General features: G+C 42.6%; 1 protein-coding gene across 3 annotated transcripts in view; it reads left to right on the forward strand.

The window, feature by feature from the left end:
* LOC144505046 (teneurin-2-like) overlaps positions 1 to 25,350 on the forward strand; it is a 2,673,959-nt gene that overhangs the window by 1,703,972 nt on the left and 944,637 nt on the right. For 2 of the 3 annotated variants that reach the window (XM_078230754.1, XM_078230752.1), the window contains exon 1: positions 20,006 to 20,203. The exons of the other annotated variant lie outside the window; for it this stretch is intronic. The gene's annotated coding sequence lies outside the window, so the exon portion shown is untranslated. Of the gene's footprint in view, positions 1 to 20,005; positions 20,204 to 25,350 lie in introns of those variants that run through there. 3 annotated transcript variants of the gene reach the window in all.

Genomic DNA, 25,350 nt, shown 5'->3' on the forward strand with positions numbered 1-25,350 from the left:
CTTCCTCTCTTTCAGAATGACCTGTTTCTGGCAGAATCATTTGCTGAATCAATGGGCAGGAGGGAGATTGCAGGATTTGGTGTGTGGCTGTGTGTGCGTTTGTGTGTGTGTGTGTGTATTGATGTCAAGATTATTTGTCTGAAAGCAGGTGTTAGGGAGCAGCTTGAGAAATTTCTCCTCCCTGCAGAGAAGTGTCTGACTTTAGGTCAGTGCCACTCTCTCCTGATCTGCATGGGTGAGGCCGGGTCCTGGCACAAATCCACAATCTCCAGTGCGATCAGGCTGCAAAGGTGCTGTAGCAATTACAATTCCTAGGAACCAATGCAATGAGGAAGGATTGTCTGAGGAAGAGAGTGGTAGTGTCAGTATACTTGCTGTGATAAAGTACTCCCCTGTTCGATTTTTTTTAAATAAAGTGATTTGCAATTGCTTTTACCAGGTAGAAAACTATTTGTGCTGCTTTTATTTTGCTGGCAGCTTAATGGAGACCTGACAGTTTGGGTCTGAAACTTGGCAAAGGGTCGCTTTGCTGACTTGAGCAGCAGGTCCTTCAATGAGCGGTTCTTGTACAATTAGCACTAATTAGCATCCTTTTCGGTCATGCACAGCAGAACTCATCCAATTTTAAATTCTATATTGATGGGTTTAATAATCTGTAATACATTAACTCGTAATACATCCCGTATCACTCGGTAGAACTCTGGCAGATTAGATAATAAAGCGTTATGAGCTTCATGGGACATGGATCAGTCAGTATGCCATTGTGCAAATAACATTGTTTTACCGGTGCTGATTTCAGTGATCAGAAACCAGCTTGTTACGCTGTCTTAGCGACTGTTCTGTAATGTTTCCGCACACTTTTTTATCCTACACCTGCTAGCTTGTAAAAAGGAAAGTCAATTTGTTGTTTTGGAGATCGGCTCTGACTGTGAAGGGAGATGAAGTCTGAATCGTTGTCATTCCGGAGACTTGTCTCAGTTGTGGTCCACGAGGGATCTTTCTCACCTTCTCATCCCAGCAAGCTGCAATCTTAAAGAGGATTGTCCAGAAAGTGAGACAGGACGGGCTGGAGATGTTTCCCCTCAGGAAGGGCGAGAAGGAAATGAGCTGTGCCTTCGTCCTCTGCAGCTTTTCATTAGTGCTTGTTTACACAGCACACTGACAGAGGTCTTGGCACAGGAGACGTGCCATTATTCCCTCTCCCACACCCCCATCCCCCGTGCCTCAACTGCACAATTGGGCAGCGTGCTGGATAATGAAAAGAGGAAGGCAGGAAGAGAAATTAAATCTTTTTTTTGTTATGCTTTGCCATCTGATTTAATCAAACCCCTTTAACTGAAACACAAGGCTCTGGCTCCCTCCAGAGTATCCCTTAATCAAAGTATGAAGCTTGGCGATGGCTCCGGTGAGACAATAATCGCCACTCCACTTCATTTTGGATTTAAAACCGTGAGCTATTTGCTGCCACACCATGACATCTGTGCGGTAACCGCGCCTTCATCGCACACAGATACAAACACGGAATATTTGTTGCTTCAGGATTTAACCACGATTCATTCTGTTTCTCTGTGACACTGTTTGACAGACAGTGTGACTTACTTGCATTTGTAAGATTCTATTCTTAAACCCAGGTTCTGGCCTAGAGGCATCATCATATTAAAATGGAGACTCTCAACATTTCTCTCCTGATAGAAACAGAAAATAGGAGCAGGAGTCGGCCATTCGGCCCTTCAAGCCTGTTCCATCATTCAATGTGATTATAGAACATAGAACATAGAACAGTACAGCACAGAACAGGCCCTTCGGCCCACGATGTTGTGCCGAGCTTTATCTGATGGCTGATCCTTTATCTCAATGCCATATTTCCACATTCTCCCCATGCCATTAAGATCTTTTTAAAAAATGCCTATTTCTTTCTTGAATCCATTCAGTGACTTGGCCTCCACAGCCTTCTGCGGTAAAGATTTCCATAGGTTCACTAACCTCTGAGTAAAGAAATGTGTCCTCATCTCAGTCCTAAATGGCCCATCCATATCCTGAGACTGTGTCCCCTGGTTCGAGGTTCCCCAACCAGGGAAAACATTCTCTTTAGCAGGGCTGGATAGACTAGATGTAGAGTTTTATACATTTCCATCAAATCTCCTCTCATCCTTCTAAATTCAAGCGAATACAGGCCCACTTGACAATAATGGACAATATAATTTAGATTTAAAACCTGCTCCTCGCTCCCCTACCCCCAGCTGAGTGGGTAATTAAAATGGTGAAAGGGAAACAGAAAATGCTGGAAAAGCTCAGTAAGTCCAGCAGCAGATGTGGAGAGAGAAACAGTTGATGTTTTTTCGAATCCCGATGACTTCTTCAGAACTAAAGGGAGGCAGAAATGTGATGGGTTTTATACAGTTTAGTAGGGGGGCTGAGCAGGTGGTCAGGTGTAGTTGGGAGCTAGGAGACATCTGACAAAGATGTCATGGGAACAAGACAAACGGAATGTTCATAGTAATGTTAAAGATTAAAGAAGGTGCTAATAGGGGTGTAAAGGCACAGAAGCCATTGTTTCATATTTCCAGCATCTGCAATATTTTAGCTTTTAATTAAAATGGTGGTCAGGTGTTACCTGTTGCAGCCTTGGTGCATGCATGCTCAACACTGTTTTAACTGTTGCCATCATTTGGACCCAAATATGGCCTTTACTATTTATCGCAGCAGTTATGCCCATTGCCTGAGTGTGTGTTGGCCTTTTGAACACTTCAACTGGGTTTGGAAGATTTTAACTCATGGTATGGGGATCTGGATGGTTTGCAAACCATTATGGCCCATCCACACATGCACACACACGTTAACACACACAAGCACACAACAAACTTAACCCTTCCCTTTGAAAACAGATGTTTTCACAAATCCAGATGTTGGTACAGTTTAACTATACGTTAAGAACCTTGCTGATGTTAAATGCAAGGATGTCCCAATGCCCAGAAGGGTAACTTGGAACAGCATCTCTTAGTGGTGTATATTTTCAATTTGATATACTGTGAGAAAGGTGATACAAACCAGGGAGAAAGAGTCCAGTCATTTTGTGATCAAGTAATAAAGAATATTTATTAACTTCAAAGAAAACACATAACAAGAAGGATTATAACACTCTACAACAGTACACTTAACTACGCTGATGGCTATGCACACACAGTGTCCCATGGAGTTAGTTACCCCTTGTTCCCAACTACCTACGTTTCTTGAATTCTAAGATGCCACTTCTTCCCAAACAACCTCCAATATTATTCTCTATGAGCTAAATCCAGCAGATTCGTTAACACCCACAGGTTTGTCCATGCTTGGAAAGCTGTCTTCAATTTCAGTGAAACAATAACCTTTTCTGTTTGAGCTTTGGATTTTAAACAGCAGCCTTTTAGCAATAACATGTTTTTGGGTGAGGCTGCTTTCTGCAGCTGGCTGTGGCTGCGATGGTAGCTGCTTCGACTGTGTTCCTTTCTCCAGTTATCCTGCTATTTTCCCTTTGACTTTACCCATCATGTGGACCTGGCTTCTAGCAAATTGCTTATCCCTCCACTTTGGAGTCACATTGCTTTCTCTCTAGTCACACCTGTAAACACTTGTTCTCCCACTGGTATGCTAATTTGCATATCAAAGCACCACTTCAGGCAGCTTCGCTTCTCAATCCCCTTTTATCCCCTTGATTTAATCCTCGTTTCATTTTTTTAAATCTTAATTTTCTTCAACTTTTAACATATACTGTGACGTAAAGCACCACGCTTTCTCTACCCCTAAAGTTAAAGTTAAAGCTTATTTATTAGTCACAAGTAAGGCTTACATTAACACAGCAATGGAGTTACTGTGAAATTCCCCTCGTGGTTTTGGTAGAGCAGCATGTCTGAACTAAATGTTTTTCTCCTGCAAGCCCCCACTTTTTTTCCCCCTCCAGACAGTGAATTACACTTGGGATAATCTTCTATGGGCACAAAGGTCTGCTACCTTGAATTGCCACATTTAGTGTGTAAACTTAGTGAGTGTCAACAGAATATTTGCAGGAGATAAACCATCAGAGGTGAGACTGATCTGGTCCACATGCAATGTCTCCATGCAGGCATTTTTGATCAGAAATCTACATACTGACTAGAGCCAGGCAACCTGGTGATTTATTTCCATTGTCTGAAAATGCAGTTGCCAATTGTTTCATCTCTACCAACATCTTTGGCTCTATAACATGCTTTCGTAGCTTCATCTGCTATGTCTAGATTTATATGTTACCAGATTGCACCATCTTGGATTGAACACGCTGCTGGTTTATTTCCCACAAATGTCTGGATCAGCACGTTGATACGAGGCAGTGAATGCATCAGATGTGATTGCTTGCAACGTGACTGAGGACTTCTGTTTTTGAGGCAGCGGATGGAAAAACTGTATCATGAAGTTGGCTGATATCAATGCATTCCAACTGCTGTTGAAAAATAACAAAGCTCTGTAACTGTATCGCATCCAGTCAAAAATAATAGTGGGTAATGAAGCAATTAATAGGAGTATGAGAGACATGATCACTAACATTCGGAGCCTGGGATATCAATGCAAGAGACAGGCTGACGTGTCTACAGATGTCTTCAGCCAAAATTACTAAATGGATAATTTCACGCGGCTCCTCGAAATTCCCAATATCAACACCGGCAGCTTCCGATCAATTTTGGTTCACTCCCGATGGCATTAAGAAGCAGTTTAGCACATTGGGTACAATGTAGCTGATTGATCTTAAACGGCCGCAGTCTTAGTGCTGGTGAGCTGTGTATCAGAACTGGCTACTCCCCTAACCAAGTGCAGCAATGCCAGTGACAATTTGGAAATATGTCCGGACATGTCCTCCCCCCCGCCCCCCCCCCCAAAAAAAAACAAGCAGATTGAACCTGTTAGTTATTGCCCAACCATCAGTGAGGTAACGGAATGATTAATCGTTTATGCCATTATGCAATATCCACTCACTCATAACCTGCCCACAAATAAATTATCACCGATGCTCAAGTCTGGTTTGGCCAGAATCAAAATATCAGAACGTTTAAATCTTAATCCAGGCATCTGAATGCTGGTGGACAGATGGTTTTAGCGACCCTCGACATCGGAACAGCATTTGACTGCGAAATTGAAGAGCCCTAGAAAAAAAATAATTGCAGTGGAAAAATCTTACAATGGCAGAGTCACATCTGACACAAAGGAAGTTTATTGTGATTGTCAGAAGCTAATTGGTGGAACTCAGGTAGCCAGTCAGTGAAGGAAAGAATTGGAGACACTTAGAAGATTTTATTTACAGAGGTATACATATATAATGCAACTCCAATCCAACAACCACAGTATCTGCTCTCATGTGTGTATATTTGAGCACAGGGGAGTAACTAATTAATGTCCATCATCTGAATACATTTAAACACCTAACAGATATGCAATTAATATCCATCAATATAGTCCCTGGGCAGGGCTGCAAGTGTTCCTCAAGGAGGTATTCTCAGCCCAGCAATCTTAAGCTAATTTATCAATGACTTTTCTCTGTGATCAAGTTGGAAGTATTTGCTGACAATTTTGCAATGTTTAACTGCACATAACTCCTCTGAGAATGGGACAGCCTCCAGCAAGATGCAGCCAATACCCAGGCTTGCCCTGTAAACTGGAAGGTGACACTCATGCCATGCAAGTGCCAGGCAATGATTATTTCAGTCAATATAGTTGCAGCCACCTCCCCTTGACATTCAACAGCACAGTGATCACTGAGTGCCTCATTATCAATGTCGCCAGGGTCACAATTGACAGAAATTTAGCTGGAATGATTACATCAACAGCACGGCTGTGAGATCAGCACAGACGCTATACCCAAATAACAAATCACATCATATGCTACTGTGACAAAGGCATCATCCTTCTAAACCTTTCTGCAGCCTTTAACACACTTAAACAACACTCGCCTCCCATGCCTCTCCACTGTCATCCAACTGGATGGAAACAGAAAGTGCTGGAAAATCTCAGCAGGTCTGGCAGCATCTGTGGAGAGAGAATAGAGCCAACAATTCGTGTATGGATGACCTTTCGTCAGACCTCAGAGCAAAGAAAATCAGAAGAGATTTATACTATTGGGGTGGTAGTGGGGGGGGGGGGGAGGGGGAGTTGTAATTGGACAAAGGAAATGTTAATGTGTCCAATTCTGATTTTCTGATTTTCAGAATTGGACACATTAACATTTCCTTTGTCCAATTACAACCCCCCCCCCCGCCCCCTCCCCCCCCACCACCACCACCCCAATAGTATAAATCTCTTCTGATTTTCTTTCCTCTGAGCTCTGACGAAGGGTCATCCAGACTCGAAACGTTGGCTCTATTCTTTCTCCACAGACGCTGTCAGGCCTGCTGAGATTTTCCAGCATTTTCTGTTTTTGCTTCAGATTCCAGCATCCGCGGTATTTTGCTTTTATCCAACTGGATGGGACTAGTCTTACTTGGTTCGATTGTTATCTGTCTAATCATCTCCAAAGTATCACTTTTGCCACTACTCTTTTTGCTCCCGCACCGTTACCTCTGGTGCCACCAATAGATCTATTCTTAACCCTCTCCTATTTCTCAATTACAAGCTGTAACCTCAGCTGTTTCATCTGAAAGGATAGCATTAGTTTTCAATCGAAACTAATGGCACCCAGCTCTACCTTGCCACCACGTCTACGCAAAGACATTTCCCACAATTAACTATTGCGTAGACTGAAGCTATTTTTGGGTCCCTGCTCCCAACTCTATCCCCTAGAAACTGACTCCGTCCTCCTTAGCTGTGTCAGCTCAGGCTTTGTTGTAGCACCCTTGCCTCTGAACCACAAGGTTCTGGGTTCAAATCTGACAGCAGGGCTTGAGCTCAAAAATCAAGGCTGACACTCCGATGCAGTACTTTGGGAGCTGTGCACTGTTGGAGGTGCCACCTTTGGATAAAACATTAAACTGAAGACCAACTGCTTGCTCTGATGGCTGTAAAAGACCCCAAAGGATTACTTTGAAGAAGAGCAGGAGAAGAATGCCTGGTGTCCCTGATGTCATCTCTTCCAGCCCAATAACCGTCCAAGATATCCACCTTTATCTGGTCTCTTGAGCACCCCTGATTTTAATTGCTGCACTATTGACGGCAGATGCCTTGGCCACGAACTTTGGAATTGCCTTGCTACAGCTCTCCAGCTCTCTATCTCACTTTCCTCCTTTAAAGTGCTCATTAAAACCTGCCTCTTTGGCCAAGTTTTTAGTCAACTGATCTAATATCTCTTTATTTTAGCTCAGTGTTATATTGTGTTTAATCAATATTCCTTGGGACGTTTCATTATGTTAAAGGTGCGATATAAATTTAAGTTGTCATTGCATACTCTGCAATGAGTGGCATATTTCTGGAGTGCTCAAATCCTCTCCACCCCATACAAGGCTCAAGTCAGGAGTGCACCTGAATGAGTGCATGGTCAGCAATGTTTAAGAACTCAACACCATTGAGAACAGCAATTCTTATCACTGATCTCAATAGCCATTCATAGAAACATAGAAACTAAAAGCCATTCAGCCCTTCAAGCCTGCTCCGCCATTCATTTTGATCATGACTGATCATCAAATTCAATATCCTGATCCCCCCCGTTACCCCCATATCCCTTGATCCCTTTAGCCCCAAGAGCTATATCTAATTTATTTTTGAAATCATGCAATGTTTGGGCCTCAACTACATTTTGTGGTAGTGAATTCCACACATTCACCACTCTCTGGGTGAAGAAATTTTTCCTCACCTCAGTTCTTTACCGCTTATCCTCAAACTATGACCCCTAGTTCTGGACTCCCCCACCATCGGGAACATTCTTTCTGAATCTACCCTGTCTAACCCTGTTAGAATGTTATAAGTTTCTATGCAATCCCCTCTCACTCTTCTAAATTATTCCTTCCATCATTGGCACATGTTGGCTCCAGGAAATACTATGTAAACAATGCACTGAGATGGAACCTTGATTCGGACAAGTGGCGGCACGGTAGCACAGTGGTTAGTACTGCTGCTTCACAGCTCCAGGGTCCCGGGTTCGATTCCCAGCTCAGGTCACTGTCTGTGTGGAGTTTGCACATTCTCCTCGTGTCTGCGTGGGTTTCCTCCGGGTGCTCCGGTTTCCTCCCACAGTCCAAAGATGTGCGGGTTAGGTTGATTGGCCAGGTTAAAAATTACCCCTTAGAGTCCTGAGATGCGTTGGTTAGTGGGTAAATATGTGGGGGTAGGGCCTGGGTGGGATTGTGGTCGGTGCAGACTCGATGGGCCGAATGGCCTCCTTCTGCACTGTAGGGTTTCTATGATTCTATGATTCTAAGTGTGGCAAAGTCATGGGAATATTATTGCTTTGACATTTGCCTTCAAGTTATACATCATCCTGACTTGGAAATATACTGTCAATCTGTGTTGAAATTCTGCATTCCCCTACTTAACATCATTGTGGCAGTACCTTCAACACAGAGCAGAAGAAACTTGTTCTTGCACCCCCATTCCTACCATGATATCAGTGGAAATCACCACATGGATTGCTATCTGCACAGCCCATGTGCTGCCTATAACTTGGAAATTCTGTGCAAGTCTGCAAATATCTCCCCCAGTGGCAAATAATACTTGAGCTGCCCCCCGTTACCTCCCCATGGGTTAAAACGTAATCACTTTGCCAGCATTATCCACAAGTAAAAAGAAAGAATTTGGCTAAGCAAGCAAATGTCATTCAAGATGACAGAGAGAGTGGAATGCACATTGATGACAATGTCACTTAAATGCAGATACAAGGAGTACCAAGAAACGTTTGATATATTCAGATGTTTCTAAAACTCTCTTCTGTGTTTTTTTAAAAGTGTTTTCGCTCCAGTCTTAGTTGTTCTTTCTGTACATTTACCCACTTCCTTTCTTTCAGCACTTCACAACAGATTGTTTGACTTTAGTTCCATGTGTTCTGTGACTTTCACTGAATGAGAATATTCAGCTGTTGGCTCCCTTTCCGTGTGAGCTGTGCATTTTGCTGACTTAGCTGTTCTGCTCCTTATAATTAGACATTCTGGATTTTAGGTTAAACCAAACTCGCTTGCCCAAATCCAAACATTTTGAAATAATGATATATTGGGTAACCAGCACTGAAAATGCCAAAAGCTGCCATCTTTATTTGATCATTTCTGTATTCTCTTAATATCATTAGATTATATTCTGGAGCTTCCTGCAGAGAAAGCTAAAGCACAAGAACATTGCTTGGTTGAAAATCATGGAATCGTAGAATCCCTCCAGTGCAGAAGGAGGCTATTTTGAGTCTACACTGACTCTCTGACAGAATATCTTACCCAGGCCCTCTTCCCAACCTTATCTCCTTAAACCCACACATTTACTGTAACTAATCCAGCTAACCTACACATTTTGGGACACTAAGGGGCAATTTAGCATGGCCAATCCACCGAACATGTACATCTTTAGATTCTGGGAGGAAACCGGAGCACCTGGAGGAAACCCACGCAGACATGAGGAGAACGTGAAAACTCCACACAGTCACCCAAGGCTGAAATAGAACCCGGGTCTCTGGCACTGTGAGGCAGCAGTGCTAACCACTGTGCCACTGTGTCATCCAAATCTATGTGTTTGGCCTGAATTAGCCAATCTATTAAGGAAAGTAAAATTAGTAGGTGTGGTGCTGTGAGTAGCGCACTTATATCTGACTCCAGAGGTTTTGGATCTAAGCCCTACTGCATGGATGTATTCACAAAATAATTGTGGCAGTCGCTTCAGGTCTATACCAAAAATAGATTGTTTGGTCATTATCATACTGATGTCCGTACAACCTTGCTGCATGCGAATTGATGCAAAATTGTTTTTCCGGCATTAAAACAGTGACTGAATATCAAAGGTAATCCACAGACTGAGCATCCTGGGATCCACCATTTAAATGCAAATCTTTTCTTTTGTTTCATTTGAGTTTAGCCTGCTTTTGATCCGAAAGCAACACAAGTTGCTCTCCAAAGTTATGCGGGTTAGGTGGATTGGCAATGCTAAATTGCCCCTTAGTGTCAGGGGGCCTAGCTAGGGTAAATGCATGGGGTTATGGGGATATGGCCTGGGTGGGGATTGTGGTCAGTGCAGACTCGATGGGCCAAATGGCCTCCTTCTGCACTGTAGGGGTTCTGTGAACAAGTGAGAAGCAAACAGAAGTAAGAATTAAAAATGAGAAAAGAACTTGGAATTACATTTCAACTGTTATGTCCTAAGGAGATCCCCAAGTACTTTGCGACCAGTAATTTGTTGGTGAACATAGTTGCCATTGTTATGTAGGCAAATGGGGCAGCCAATTTTCTAAACATGGTCTCCAAACAAAATTTAGATGAACAACTGGTTCATATTTTTCTTAAGGCAGACTCATTGACCAGATTGGAACAACTTGCAGTCCTCGGACTTTTTATGTCCACCAGATCTGATAGGCTTGCTTTAACACTGTTCCTAAAATGCAGCACCACTGACAGTGCAGCACTGATTCAGTGCCGTGCTGAAGTGTCTGCCTAAATTATGCCTGAGAACACTTGAAAATATTTGACGCTCAAAGACAACTTCCTTCTGCAATCTTGCACAAGAAAAGAATGAGTATAAAATAGATATTTTTCATGTCACCACAGATCATTTTGTTTATAGTTTTGAGCTCAGTGAAGTGAGGTATAATAATGATAATGTAACACTGTTTGTCCTCAGTGTCAACGCTGAACACTTCAATGTTATATTTTCAGATGTGAGGTACATGGTAAGTCTCCTGCTGCAATATCCCAGCAATAGGCCTTAAGCCCAATGAATAATCATGAATGGAATATAATTATTTACAAGTAGCCTTTACCCTGCTGAATAAATAAAATGCTTCCACAGTTGCACAGCGAGTAACCTTTTGTTGCTGAATTAACAGGATCTCTGTACAATTACGGAAGTAGTAACCTTTACCTTTATAAACAGGAACTTTTGGCAAGTACATGGGGAATCGATTGTACAATACATCAGTCTCTTTCCCATCCATTCCCATTCTTTCATTGTTCGGATTATTGATACAGGCATAGCAATTAAAGCAATGCTTTAAATCTTGATTCAAACAATAAACTTTCCTCAATTTCCATCAGTGCCAAACTCTGAATATTTTTCACCTGTCCCATCATGGTTCATCACTCACTAAATACTTTAGTGCTCCTTGTAAAAGATCCTTATCTATGTAACACAGTGTTATTTCTGATTCTCTTCCAGTGCCGCTGATTAAATTAGTTGATCTCTTGAATTGTCACAATGTCCTCGCAACTTGTGTACTATGCTATTGAGGCTACTAGTTCTGAAAAGACTTTCCACTTGTCCTGATGGAATATCTATCACAGATGAGAGGCACAAACATCCATGCTCAGTACGGTGGCATTGTGGTTATATTACAGGGCGAGTAATCTAGAGATATGGGTGAATGATCTGTCAGTTTGAGTTCAAATCCCACCACAGCAACTTGGGAATTTAAAATCAGTTAATTAAATAAATTTAGAATCAAAAGCAAGTATCAATAATGCTGTTCATTTAATTACTGGATTGTTGTGAAGTCCCATTTGCTTCACTGATGCCCTTTGGGGAATAAATTCTGCTGCCCTTAACTACTCTGACCTACATGTGACTCGAGACTCATGGCAATATGATTGACTCTTAATTGCCCTTAGAATGCCTACAGTGCAGAAAGAGGCTATCTGGCCCATGGAGTCTGCACTGTCTCTGCGAGAGAGCATCCCACCCACGCCCACCCCTTTGCCTTGTCTCCATAACACTGTACATTTCTCATGGCCAGTCCACCTAATCTGCGCATCTTTTGACTGTGGGAGGAAACCGGAGCACCCGGAGGAAACCCATTTAGACATGGGGAGAACATGCAAACTCCACCCAGTCACCAAGGCTGGAATCGAACCTGGGTCCCTGGCACTGTGAGGCAACAGTGCTAACCACTGTGCCACCATGCCGGCCCTCTTAAATAGTCCAGCAAGTCACTCAATTGTCAGAAAGATGGCTCACCACCAACTTCTCAAGGGTAATTGGGGTGGAGAGTAAATCCTGGACCTGCCACTGATGCACTCATTCCATAAAAGGTTCAAAAATGCAGCGCAAGTTTGTAACACAAGTTTGTCTGTTATTGGTAAAGGTTTGAATGAGGTGTTTGAAAAAAGAATGGGGAGTTGGGGGTGATGTCAATGGAAATAAAAATCAGGAGTGATGTAACGCAAGCCACCAATCACCCATATTGCTCAACACATGTTTTTTCACACAAAGTTGTGATCTACACCATTCATATTAGACAGTCTCACTTTGATGGTCTCTGCTCAAATTGACTGGACCCATGCTGGCAAGAAAATACTATTCCTTTCATAAAGAAATTATTTCGGTTTTTAAACATCAAAAGATTGAAGATTGTGAGATTTTCTTCAGTTAAGCCCGCTGCCTCACAAGTGACTGTTTAAGATGTTGTGCTTATTTCAGAATTAGCAGCTGTACATTAGAAACAGTGTGAGCAATCTCAGTTATGAATGCAGCTTTTACAAAAAAAAAGGATTATAAAGTATAATATTACAAATCTCCTGCCTCCCAACTTCATAGGAAACCTGATAATCTGAACAAGTGTGACTTCTATAAACTGTTTCTGTGCCAAGTTTCCAGCCCTATGTTCTCTTCCTAATGCCCGCTAATTCTATATAAGTAGGCTAATTCCATAAACTGTGTTTAACTTTAAAATAACTGGGATTAGTGAGTGTGTGTGACCTAATGTGATTAGAAGAAATATTCCAGAGGGGACAGGCCAGTTAATAGGAAAATGAAGCACAATGAAATATTTATATCAACAGCATGAAATAGACTGGAAAATGCCACAGAAATGGTCAGAAGCAGGACAAGTATAAATTGACATGCTGTTGCTGCTTTATAATGGGACTGGGTTTAATCCAATAATCCTATTCAACCAATACTGCCTTTCCTTGGTCTAAATTCTCTCAAGCAGACGGACAATAATTTATCAATATCTCGATTGGTTTGGCATGTCAGGTTTGAATTGTGTCTATTCATGTCTTGAACCTTTGGTCAGATCAAGCTTAGAATGAGACTGAGACTTACGGTTAATGGACTGCAGCTCTCGGTTTCTATAGAAACTTTAGGTGGATTGGCTCAATAGGTCTTTCCTCAGTCCACAATTTCTTATGTGCTAAAACTAGCAGGAGAAACAATACCATGTCAAAGTACAAGAGAGAATGAATGAGATCTGACAGATGCTTTTCTCTCTCCTTATTTCTATCTAGAATATGTTCAGAAATGACTCACTGTAAATTTCTGATGAATCTTCTAATGTTGAATTATTGTAAAATACAGAATCCCTGATCCTTTCTCAGTGGATTCTGAGAGTAGGTTACTGATATAGAATCCCTCCAGTGCAGAAGAAGACCATTCAGCCTATCGTGCCTGCATCAGCAACAATCCTACCCAGGCCCTATCCCCCTAACCTCAACTATTTATCCCACTAATCCCCCTGACAGTAAGGAGCAATTTAACCATGGCTAATCCACCTAATCTGCACATCTTTGGAATGTGGGAGGAAGCCAGAGCACCTGGAGGAAACCCATGCAGACACGTGGAGAACGTGCAAACTCCATGCCGACAGTGACCTGAGAGGCCAGAGTTGAACCTGGGTCCCTGGCGCTGTGAGGCAGCAGTGCTAACCACTGTGCCACCGTGGTTCTTAGCAATGTTTTGAATCCACTGTCATTGTGGGTCTTGAGGGGTTAACTACGTTTTCCATTCAGGGGCAGCCCATGAATTGTTGTGTGCTGCAGTGTCTTCCTAATGATATTGCGCTTTACTTTATTTTTAGACAATCTCCTAATGCATCTGCTACCTGGGACTTGAAATCGATAGTATTTATATGAGCGTGACCCTGAAGTACGACAGACTGAGTGACAGGTTGGGTCCGTCTTCGTCATTCCACATGTATGACTCTGTGATGAGAAAAGTGGGGGGTTGAGAGAAAGTTAATGCTATTTCAAAATAACTTTCATTTAGTGCGTAATTCGGAGGAAGCTGAAATGAGGTGATCGACACTAAATATTACCTTTTTAATGATGTGCTTTTAACCTCGTGATGGAGGAGGGAATAGACTGGGAGATAAATGTGATGAGAAGCTTGCAGTGTGCGAGAGATGAAGAAGAAGGTTAATTCAGGAAATATTTCAATTGAACTCTCTCCTGCACTTTCCCAGCTCATTGCTACAGGGCTTTGCACCACATTTCAAAGTCTCCGATTTAAAAAGAATATGAATGTAAACTCTTAAAAGCACAATCGAGAAAGAAAGCCGTGATAGTAAAATAATATGCTACTTTCACATTCATTTTAGGCTTTTCTATCCGTTGTTTGATGGTCTTGACACATTGTGGGAAGATTGACGTGAATTTCGGGATGAGATTGTTTTTGAGATGTACCCAGAGGTACTTTATGAGAAATTGACATTTGTAACATGTTTGAAGAAGATGGCAAGGAATTGTTTTATTTTAATATGCCTCTAATGGGTTAAACAGAGGAATTCCTATTTCAATGTAACAGTGTTGTACTTCTATTTAAGTAACCCAACCGAAGAAGGCTTCTCACACATTTTACTGTCTGCCATGGCTTAAGGAAGTGATTAGATTTGGTTTTTAAAAATTAGTTTGATCACAGCAATTTGTTGAAGGTAGGGTTAGTGTTAGGCTTTGCCATGTTTGCAGTTTGATCACCAAAAGAAAATTCTTTGTTTTCAACAGTGTTGGCTTATAAAAAGTTGCTGTTTTGTTGTGGGTTGGCATCATCTGTGTGGGAAGAGTTAAAAGAGCAGTGATTTTTTTTTGTGCCTTGGCAGCTTGGAGCATTGTTAACTGGGCAAGAGAGTGTGGCAGTGACCCATTATCTCTGAAGCAGTCCCTCAAAGCAAGGAGACCCCTTACCCTGGAGCCCGTGGCAAGAACTTGTGCCCAGAGGTTTTTAAGGTGGGGAGGCTGTTGTGCTGCAGCAACCACATGGTTCTGTTTAACCAGGAAACTCTCCTGCACTAACCACCTGCCACAGGCATACCAGAAGGATTTACAGGGTGTGACTGCGACTGATGTGATCTGCTCAGTCACAGTATCTGATCCAGCAACAGAACACAGAGAAATGGGTTCAGGAAGTGCTGCTGTAACCCTCTTTTCAAATCAGTTTTAAAAATTATAGCAATATAGAAACATAGAAACTCGGAGCAGGAGTAGGCCATTCGGCCCTTCGAGCCTGCTCCGCCATTCATTATGGTCAGGCTGAGATCAAATTCAACATCCCGATCCCACATTCCCCTCCATATCCCTCGATCCCTTTAGCCCCAAGAACTATATTTAATTCCTTCTTGAAATCACGCAATGCTTTGGCCTCAACTACTTTCTGTGGCAGCAAATTCCACGGATTCACCATTCTCTGGGTGAAGAAATTTCTCCTCACCTCAGTTCTAAAAGGTTTACCCCTTATCCTCAAACTATGACCCCTAGCTCTGGACTCCCCCACCATCCGGAACATTCTTTCTGACTCTATCTTGTCTAATCCTGTCAGAATTTCGTAAGTTCCTATGAGATCCCCTCTCACTCTTCTAAACTCCAGTGAATACAACCCTAACTGACTTCCTCTCTCCTCATATGACAAGTGATGTCTTGAGATGACAGTATTCCCTGGGTTTAATTTTGAAAAGTTAAAGAACAAATGGCTTGTTTAAAAATGTGCCTGTTTAGGTCGCTATTTATTAACCATCAGTCGTAGATATGTGTTGTCTGTGAATGAATTGGGAACTCAGAGTAATTTCTTCCTTAAGGTGCCCACAGTTCCCCAGGGAACTGGTGCATTTGTCCTTGCAGCTGCTAAACCCATATATTCGCAGGGATTCAAAGAGACCATTTGCAGTTGGAGCCTGTACAAATCTGTCAGTGATTATTCTGTAGATGAAGGCTTTTCAAAATATTCCTCGAGGATTAGACTTCAGAGAGGAACAGATGGAAACCCAAATTTGATTTGCTCTCTTGTCTTGACAGTTCACCAGCAGACCACTAGGTCAAAGGGTAAAGAACCTTCCTCATCACTTGAAACTGTAATTGGCATCAGCTTCCACCATTTATAAAGTCAAAGGGCTGGGTTTGATGCTCTCTGATGTGGAGATGCCGGCGTTGGACTGGGGTAAACCCAGTAACAGTTTTAACAACACCAGGTTAAAGTCCAACAGGTTTATTTGGTAGCAAATACCATTCGCTTTCGGAGCGCTGCTCCTTCGTCAGATGGAGTGGAAACCTGAGAGTAGGTTTCCACTCCATCTGATGAAGGAGCAGCGCTCCGAAAGCCAGTGGTATTTGCTACCAAATAAACCTGTTGGACTTTAACCTGGTGTTGTTAAAACTGTTACTGTTGATGCTCTCTTGCCAGTGGGTTTGAAAGTGGGATTGCGGAGGGTGGAGTGGGAGGTAAGTTAAATCCAACAAGTGACCTGGCTGCTGCCTATCTCTTAACCCTAACCTGAACCCTGGTGCTGCTTTGGCCCCCACTGCAATTACACCAGGTGGAAGGGGTGGTATTGAGCAGTCCACCCACCAGTGGGCCAATTGAGGACCTTAAGTAGGCAATCAATGCACACATAAGGTACTCATCCTGTTGCTGCAGGTGTTTAACTGGCAGTCGGGGAGGCCCAAGGCAAACATTCAGCCTGGCAGGTTTCCATGCACAGGCTGATAGTGAGCAGGGGTTTCCCATTTTAACTGGCTCCCTGGGCACAATGGAGGTCCCTTCCCAGGATATAATTGCTCACTCAGGTTGCCCTCTGTCCAAAGGCCTCTCACAGACTAGCCCCTAGCACCTCCCCACTGCCTCCCCCCCGCTAACCCCAAACACTTACGAAGTGCTGATCCACTGCAGCTAGCCTCCTCATTGACTAAATGCAGGTCAGCACTGCCAGGTTGGCACTGTCAGGGTGGCATAGACATAGTGCCAACCTGGCAGTACCAACCTGTGCCAAAGGTAGAACCTGATGTAAACCACATTGATATAATGTGAAGATATGGTGATGGGTCAAAGCATGGTTGGGGGGGAAGGGGCTATGGGGTGGGGTTGTTTAATTATATTAAAATGCATGTAAATGCGAGTAGATCAGGTTCATGCCAATTATAGGCCAGAGAGAACTGCGACTTCTGGATCTTGAGCACCCGCCAGCATTCACACAGATGGCAAACACAGGCTCAAGATCACCCCGGTATATTTCACATTACCCTATATACACGCATTATATACAAAAGCATGCTCTCAGTGGACATTGTCAGCAGATGTTCAATAAGCAGTGAGAAGGTTTTACCAGGTCAGTGATTTATAAGCAACTGATCACACTGTGTCTGTTTTGAGCTTTATCCTATTAAATTTAGACTTCTTTGTCAGCATTATTTCACTCAGAAGTTTAATTGTTGGTCCCACTAATAGAGATGTCTTGTCAGAAAAAGCCCACAGGACTAGTGTCAATAGCTCAGTATAACCACAACATGCACACAGAGACAGCAAAGGAAAGTCGAGAATGAACAGCGGCTGTGAGCGTGCTTGTACATCACAGCAGCATCAGTGAGGATTCCGTGATTCAGGTTATCAGTACCATGACACTTGACTACATCCCGTAACAAACTCTCAGTTCTTGTTGTTGATTTCCAGTGATGCACTTGTCTTCGATGAATCCCTTCCTGTTGTCATTTTGACTTTGTATCATGTGTTCCAGCACCTTTTTTTAAAATGGTGGATCATTGTGTCCAGTGATAAAAGTGTTCGAGGAACATACATGTGACCATTACATGTGACAGGAACAAATCATCCGACGGACAAGTTTTAGTTTTAGCACTGGAGTGAGTTTCAGCACTGGATTTTTAAAAAACGTGTCTCTGTGTCTCTGTGTGCCTTGTTTGGGAGCAGATATCCACTCCATCTGACGAAGGAGCAGGGCTCCGAAAGCTAATGGCATTTGCTACCAAATAAACCTGTTGGACTTTAACCTGGTGTTGCTAAAACTCTTACTTAAAAAAAAACAGCAAGCTTAGCAACTTTACTTGTGTTGATGTTTCAGTGTGTGTTCGCCTATAATTTGATGGCTCCAAATTGGTTTGGAGAAGAACCAAACACAATCATATCCATAGTGCACAGCTGGCACAATGCCACGAGCAAAACAGGCTTAAGCTCTGATGCAGAAAATGGGTTTCTTTCGAGCTTGTCAATGGGAATGGAGATGTAGCTTCTCAAAGAAATTTTATTCTAGAACTTCAGAATCCATCTGGTTCACTAATGTCCTTTATGGAAGGAAATCTGCTGTCCTTACCTGGTCTGGCCTACATGTGGCTCCAGAGCCACAGCAATGTGGTTGACTTTCAATTGCCCTCGGGCAACTAGCGATGGACCATTAATGCATTGCCCATGCCCCACAAATAAATGTTTAAAAATATCATCATAGAGATGGAAGTCCAATCCCATTGAAAAGGAGGTTGATTCATATTTGGAGGGAGAGGAACAATGTGCTGACGAATGATTGTCACTGTGCATGAAAATTTATAATAGCAATTTAAAAGCTTGCAGGCCTTTGTCTTCAAAAGACGGTGGTTAAGTGGTTAGCACTGCTGCCTCACAGTGCCAGGGACCCGGGTTCAATTCCAGCCTCAAATGACTGCCTGTGTGGAGTTTGCATGTTCCTCCCATGTCTGCGTGGGTTTTGTTCGGGTGATCTGGTTTCCTCCCACAATCCGAAGGTGCGCGGGTTAGTTTGATTGGCCATTCTAAATTGCCCCTGAGTGTCAGGGGATTAGCAGGGTAAATATGTGGGGTTACGGGGATAGGGCCAGGGTGGGATTGTTGTTAGTGCAGGCTCAATGAGCTGAATGACCTCCTTCTGTACTGTAGGGATTCTATGACTCGATGAAAAATGACTGGGGGAAGTGGAGGGATCTAGGTGGAAGATGGAAAAATATAAAGAGAAGCACAAAGTCCAGTCCCCTGGTTGGCTTGTTTCTGATTTAAAACGCGTCAGTGACCATGATTTTGAAAATAATTGTGGCAAAGCAGGATTTAATTTTGCAGTTGCAGTGGGATATCGCTGAATCTTCTGTATATACTGTACGATTAAGCAGCTGATAGCTCGTGAACGGCAAAATACCATTCTCCGAGCTGACACTGTATCCCATGTGTGCAAGGATCAACACTGCAGCCTGAGAAGTCAGGCACGTGGCAAGTGAGACTGGTGACAGCTGTGGCTATTTAATTTTTACAATAACAAAATTAAGCCTGTACCCATGCATGTGCAACAAATAATACACTGCCAGACTGTACAGGGGAAGGAAATGTTCTTTATTGCAATTTAGAACATAGCGACTGAGGGAATCTGATTTGGAAGCTGCACTTGCTAAAATGTAGGTTGAAGATGGTGACTTTCACATTTGGGAAAGTGACCATATTAAAACTGCAGTGAGTGGGTCACTACGAAATATGAGTACTTCACCTAAAAGAATCAGATACTTAATTCTTACTTTTGTTGTTGTTCAAGATTCTGTGCACTGGATGGAGGATTGGGGTTGGGGGTGTTCTAATAAAAAACATGTCTGAAAAACGTGCTGGTTAGGTGCATTGACCCGAACAGGACTGTGACGACTAGGGGAATTTCACAGTAACTTCATTGCAGTGTTAATGTAAGCCCACTTGTGACTAATAAATTAACTTTAAATTGTGGTATGGGCTCAGTAACATCCATATGATCATTCAAAACTGGAAAGCTGATGAGCAAGCCTGTCGGTCTCAAGTATCAATATCTTCTCACTGAATGGATACTCCCTAATCTGCACAGGTCGTGTTTCCCACTCTTGGCCGACAGAGATCAGACATGACCAGAGGCAGCTGCTGTTTAATGCGGGCAGCTGCCTCCAGGAAAAGGCGTATGTGCAAATCCTGACCTGCCCCCCCGTTCTCACCCGTGTGAAAATGGATGGTGCCATGTTCGGGAGCAGGACGAACGGATTTCAGCTTCTTCTGACATTTTCGCAACCAGGGAGACGGGCTGTTGTCCATTATTGCAAAAATCCAGGCCATAGTGTGGGCGAAAAACGCTGGACAAAAAGAAGTAAGAATTTAAAATCTGACTCTTTTGGGTGAAGTGCATTTTAAACTTACATTAGAGAAGCACGTAGTCAGTGAGGTGGAGGTGGTTAAGAAGGCGTATGGTGTGCTGGCCTTCTTCAATCGAGGGATTGAGTTTAGGAGTCGGGAGATAATGATGCAGCTTTATAAGACCCTCGTCAGACCCCACTTGGAGTACTGTGCTCAGTTCTGGTCGCCTCATTACAGGAGGGATGTGGAAATGATTGAAAGGGTGCAGAGAAGATTTACAAGGATTGGTTGGCATGCCTTATGAGGATAGGTTGAGGGAGTTTGGTCTTTTCTCCTTGGAGAAACAAAGGATGAGAGGTGACCTGATAGAGGTGTACAAGATGTTGAGAGGTATAGATCGGGTGGATTCTCGGAGGCTTTTTCCCAAGGCTGAAATGGCTGCTACAAGAGGACACAGGTTTAAGGTGCTGGGGAGTAGGTACAGAGGAGATGTCAGGGGTAAGTTTTTCACTCAGAGGGTGGTGGGTGAGTGGAATCAGCTGCCGTCAGTGGTGGTGGAGGCAAACTCGATAGAGTCTTTTAAGAGACTTCTGGATGAGTACATGGGACTTAATAGGATTGAGGGTTATAGGTAAGCCTATATATAAGCCTAGGTAGGTAGGGACATGACCGACGCAATTTGTGGGCCAAAGGGCCTGTTTGTGCTGTTTTTGTTCTATGTTCTATGTTCAATGTTAAGTCTCTGCAGGTTTAATGTGGGCCCTTCTGCAGGTGGTGTTGCATGATAAAAAAATCAATGTACACATCTTGTCTAAGCAGAGGTGAATGTGTAATTCTGATTTTCTAATAGTGTCTTGCTTGTAGTTTATATTGCAGTTCTTTTTTTTATTTCATCGCTGGCAGGGTCAACATTTGCTTTCCATCCCTAATTGCCCTCGAACACAGTCCAAAGATGTGCAGGTTAGGTTGATTGGCCATGCTAAATTGACCTACTGTCAGGGGATTAGCAAGGTAAATATGTGGGGTTACGGGAATAGGGCCTGGGTGGGATTGTGGTGCAGATTCGAAGGGCCGAATGGCTTCCTTCTGCACTGTAGGGATTCTATGATTCTAACTGATTGGCTGACAGAGGGCAGTTAAGAGTCAACTGCATTGCTGTGAGTCTGGAGTCACATGTTGGCCAGACCAGGTAAGGATGGTAGATCTCCTTCCCCAAAGGACATTAGGTTTTTTAAAAATGAGAATGAATGGTAGTTTAATAATTATCATTACTGCGACAAGCTTTCAATTCCACATTGAATTTCAATTCCACCAACTGCTGCAGTGGGATTTGAACTCAGGTAGCTAGACCATTAGCCCAAACCGCTGGATTACGAGTCTAGTGACAATACCACTACGCCATCTTCTCTTTGAAGGGAATGGTAATGAGAATGCAGAAGTAACAAGGCATTTAAAATGCACAGGGCACCATCACTGGAACAGTGATGTGGAATGATGCATGGCAAATTGTCTTTTCGGTTGGTGGAATCATATGGTTAGTGTGAGCCCAGGAACTTGCAAGGATCATCATATTCATGTGGGTTTTATTGTATACCCAAATGTGCTCCAGGTGTACATACTGTTTTCTGTCATCCATTTCTTTATTTGCATGCATCAAAGACAACACAGGTTAAACCTTGGTTAACCTCAAAACACTGACTTTGCTGTTTCAGGGTGCGGTCTGCTAATTCTTTGCTCACTATTTCCTTGCAGGCAGTCAGTTGTGAATGAAAACAGTAGTTTGTGTTTCTATTTGACCCTGAGTTGAATTTCTCATTGCATATCCTCTCAATTACCACCCATCCATAATTAACTAAAATCAATGAGGGACTGTAGCCATCTGCTCTCTATTTTAAAGAGAGACAAGTGGCTATTTAATCGTGAGGGACATAAGTCTGCATTAAGAATGTCTGACCTGTCTCTCCTGCCCTAACTGTCTGGCTTAGGTGTGTTGGAAGGATTAGCAAGGTTGATTCTAACCTTTTTGACCATGTCATGAATGGCCAGAAAGCTCTGGCGTAGGACTTAAACCCAAAGTTTCTGACTCAGAGGCAGGGGTGCTACCTACTGAGCCACAGGACTTCCTATCGCTATCAAGACAATTTAATTCCAGTTGCATAGCATTGCCCATCACTAACCCTGCCTCAGCTCATCTGCTCCTTAAATCCTCACCTGTCCCTTTGCTGCCTCTGAACCAAACTATTGCATTCCTCTCACAGTTAGCTTCCTAGCTTCCATATTCCATTTACTTCAGCACATCCAACATTTCCCTATCCACATCCTAACTCACACCAAATCCTGTTCACCCCTCACTCTGTGCTCAATCATTGACGTGGACTTCTACCTCAGTTTCAAAATTCTTATCTATGTTTTCGCATCCCTCCCGTGGCTTCATACGTCTATATCATTGTAATTTGAATTCAATAAAAAATATCTGGAATTAAGAATCTACTGATGGCTATGAAACCATTGTCGATTGTTGGAAAAACCCATCTGGTTCACTAATGTCCTTTAGGGAAGGAAATCTGCCGTTCTTATCTGGTCTGGCCTACATGTATCTCCAGAGCCACAGCAATGTGGTTGATTCTCAACTGCTCTCCAACGGCAACTAGGGATGGGCAATAAATGCTGGCCAGCCAGTGATGCCCATGTCCCATGAATGAATTTTTTTAAAATCCTACTCTAGCCCGACCAGTGTCCGAGATATCTACGCCGCCTTCAATTCTGGACCCTTGGGCATGCTCAATTTTTATCACTCTACCATTGATGGCTGTGCCTTCAGCTGGCAGGGCCTTAAGCCCTGGGATTCCCTCCCTCAACTTCTCTCCCTCTTCTCCTTTAAGATGCCTCTCAAAACCGACTTGCCCAAACTTTTGACCACCTGCCCTGATGTTTCACTGTCAAAATTAGCTATTAATACCGTGAAATGCATTGAAAGACTTTACTACATTAAAGGTGCAACATTAATGCAAGGGGGTGTTGTTGCAGATGGAACGTTTTGCTCATAAAAAGGAAGGTAATGTTTTGGAATGTTCCAGAATGCTCTGGCCTTAGCTGCAGCTGCAGACTGCTCTGTCAGTGGTTTCTACCTCTGGGTGATTCAGCCACTGAGGGAATTTTTAAAGGTAATGGTGCACAAATCTGGGGAGAAGGCATCTTAAAATGGAGGTGACCCTTCTCCCTTCTTACCTTAACTGCAGATTGCAACTTCTTCAGAGCTGTCGGACCTCCAACATTCAGCTTAGAGAACCCATCTGCCATTGTTAATTGGCCAGTGAGCCTGACACTAATAGGCCAATTGGGAGTAAATAACCGCTGGGTGATTGTTTCCTCCACAGTGCGGGGTTGGGTCCCTCGTTTGACTCTGAGTTTCAGTTTGAACCCGAAGTGCAGAATCCTACCCTTGAGCACAGAATAGTTAAAATTGCTGAGGGAGGGAGCGCTGCACGATCCAGGGTGCCATCTTTCAGATGAGGCATTCAATTGTAGCCCCCATCTGACTTCCCTGCTGGACATCAAGTATCCCATGACATTATTAAGCAGAAGAAAAGAGAAACTCTTCCCAATATTGTGGCCAATATTGATCCATCGATCTTTCCCTAAAATAGATTAGCTGATCATTTATTTTATTGCTACATAAAAACACTTCAAAGTATTTTTTTAAATTGTAAAGCACTTTGTGACATCTGGCAGTTGTGAAAGCTGCTATTTAAATGCAACACGTTCTTTTTTTCTGTTTGTAGGAGCTGGCTGTGTGCTAATTGGTTGCTGTGTTTACTACATTACAACTGTGATTGTTAGGGTGCTGGATCAGAACCCCAAGTTACATTAGGATGCCAGACTAGACCCCAGTAATTTTTCTTTTTGGCATAAATATGAGGATAAGATATTTTACTCCAGGAGTGATTCCACTGACAAAGTATAAATCTTTTATAGTAAAATAAACTTTATTTAATAGCACAGTTTGAATATAACTCTAACAAATGAAGAAGTTTAACCATTAACAGTTGAACAATATTTAAAAATGAAAGGAAGCAATTTTACTTTCCAGCTTATGACTGTTCCGATTCCCAATAAGCCCCATTCATGCATGGGTCAAAACCACTTTCAAATAAATACAGATAGCAAATCCAGGCGTACTTGCTTTAAATTATGTTCACAGTCTTAGAGCTTTCAGAGAGATTGTGTGGAGAGAGAATGAGTTCTCAGGATCAGCCTGTACATGCTCTGACTTAAGCAGTCCTCCAAGAGCAACTGCCTCGTATTTCCCTGCTACAGACTTAGCTTGGCATATTAGGCACATTATCACATAACCCTGTCAATCAACTTTCCAAGGCATCCCTTGCGTAAACAAAAGTTCATTAGCTCTATCACAGTTACAAATTCCTAGCTGAAATGGGTAAGTAACTTGCTTTTACTACCCTTGAGCTAAATGTTTCATCCAGACACACCGACTGCCAGTAGAATAAAGCTGAAATTTTGTAACATTCCTCAGAAACATTGAAAAAGAACATATGTATATATCTATAGCAACTGCTGACTATCATCACACGATAACCAAAACTTCAAAGATACTTAATTGGCAGTAAGGCACTTTGGGATGTCTTGAGGTTCTGAAAGGTGCCATATAATTGCCAGTTCTTTCCTTTGTCTTTCCTATAATATGTTAGCCAAAAGCGGAAAATAAGTTAAGTACTCATGTCTTCAGCTGAGGAACGGTGCAAAGGGAAGTGGGAGAGAAGAAATGTAAAAACTAATTAATCAAAAGGTTAAAGGCATTTTGTAGAAGAATATACATTTGACAACAGATGATTTCACAATCACAGGTGTGCTTTTGCAGTGCAAACAAAGGCTAGAGTTTAACAACCCGTCTCCTATGTGTGTTCATGAATTTGCATTTCAATGGCTGTTCTTAAAATAGTGTCCAAATAGAGGATGACAAATGATCAGATAAGTGATGGGATTAATACTTCCACCAGTTAAGAGGTGGTCTGCTCACAAATGGAAATATTAATCAGATCCTGCAGTCAATCATGTTTCCTGCCCTGCTTTTTAAATTGCTTCAAGCCAAGTCTGTTTTTATAATTATGTATTTTTTTGTTTTAATTCAATCACGGAATG

This window comes from Mustelus asterias, chromosome 16 (assembly GCF_964213995.1).
Source record: "Mustelus asterias chromosome 16, sMusAst1.hap1.1, whole genome shotgun sequence".
Classification (NCBI taxonomy): Eukaryota; Metazoa; Chordata; class Chondrichthyes; order Carcharhiniformes; family Triakidae; genus Mustelus; species Mustelus asterias.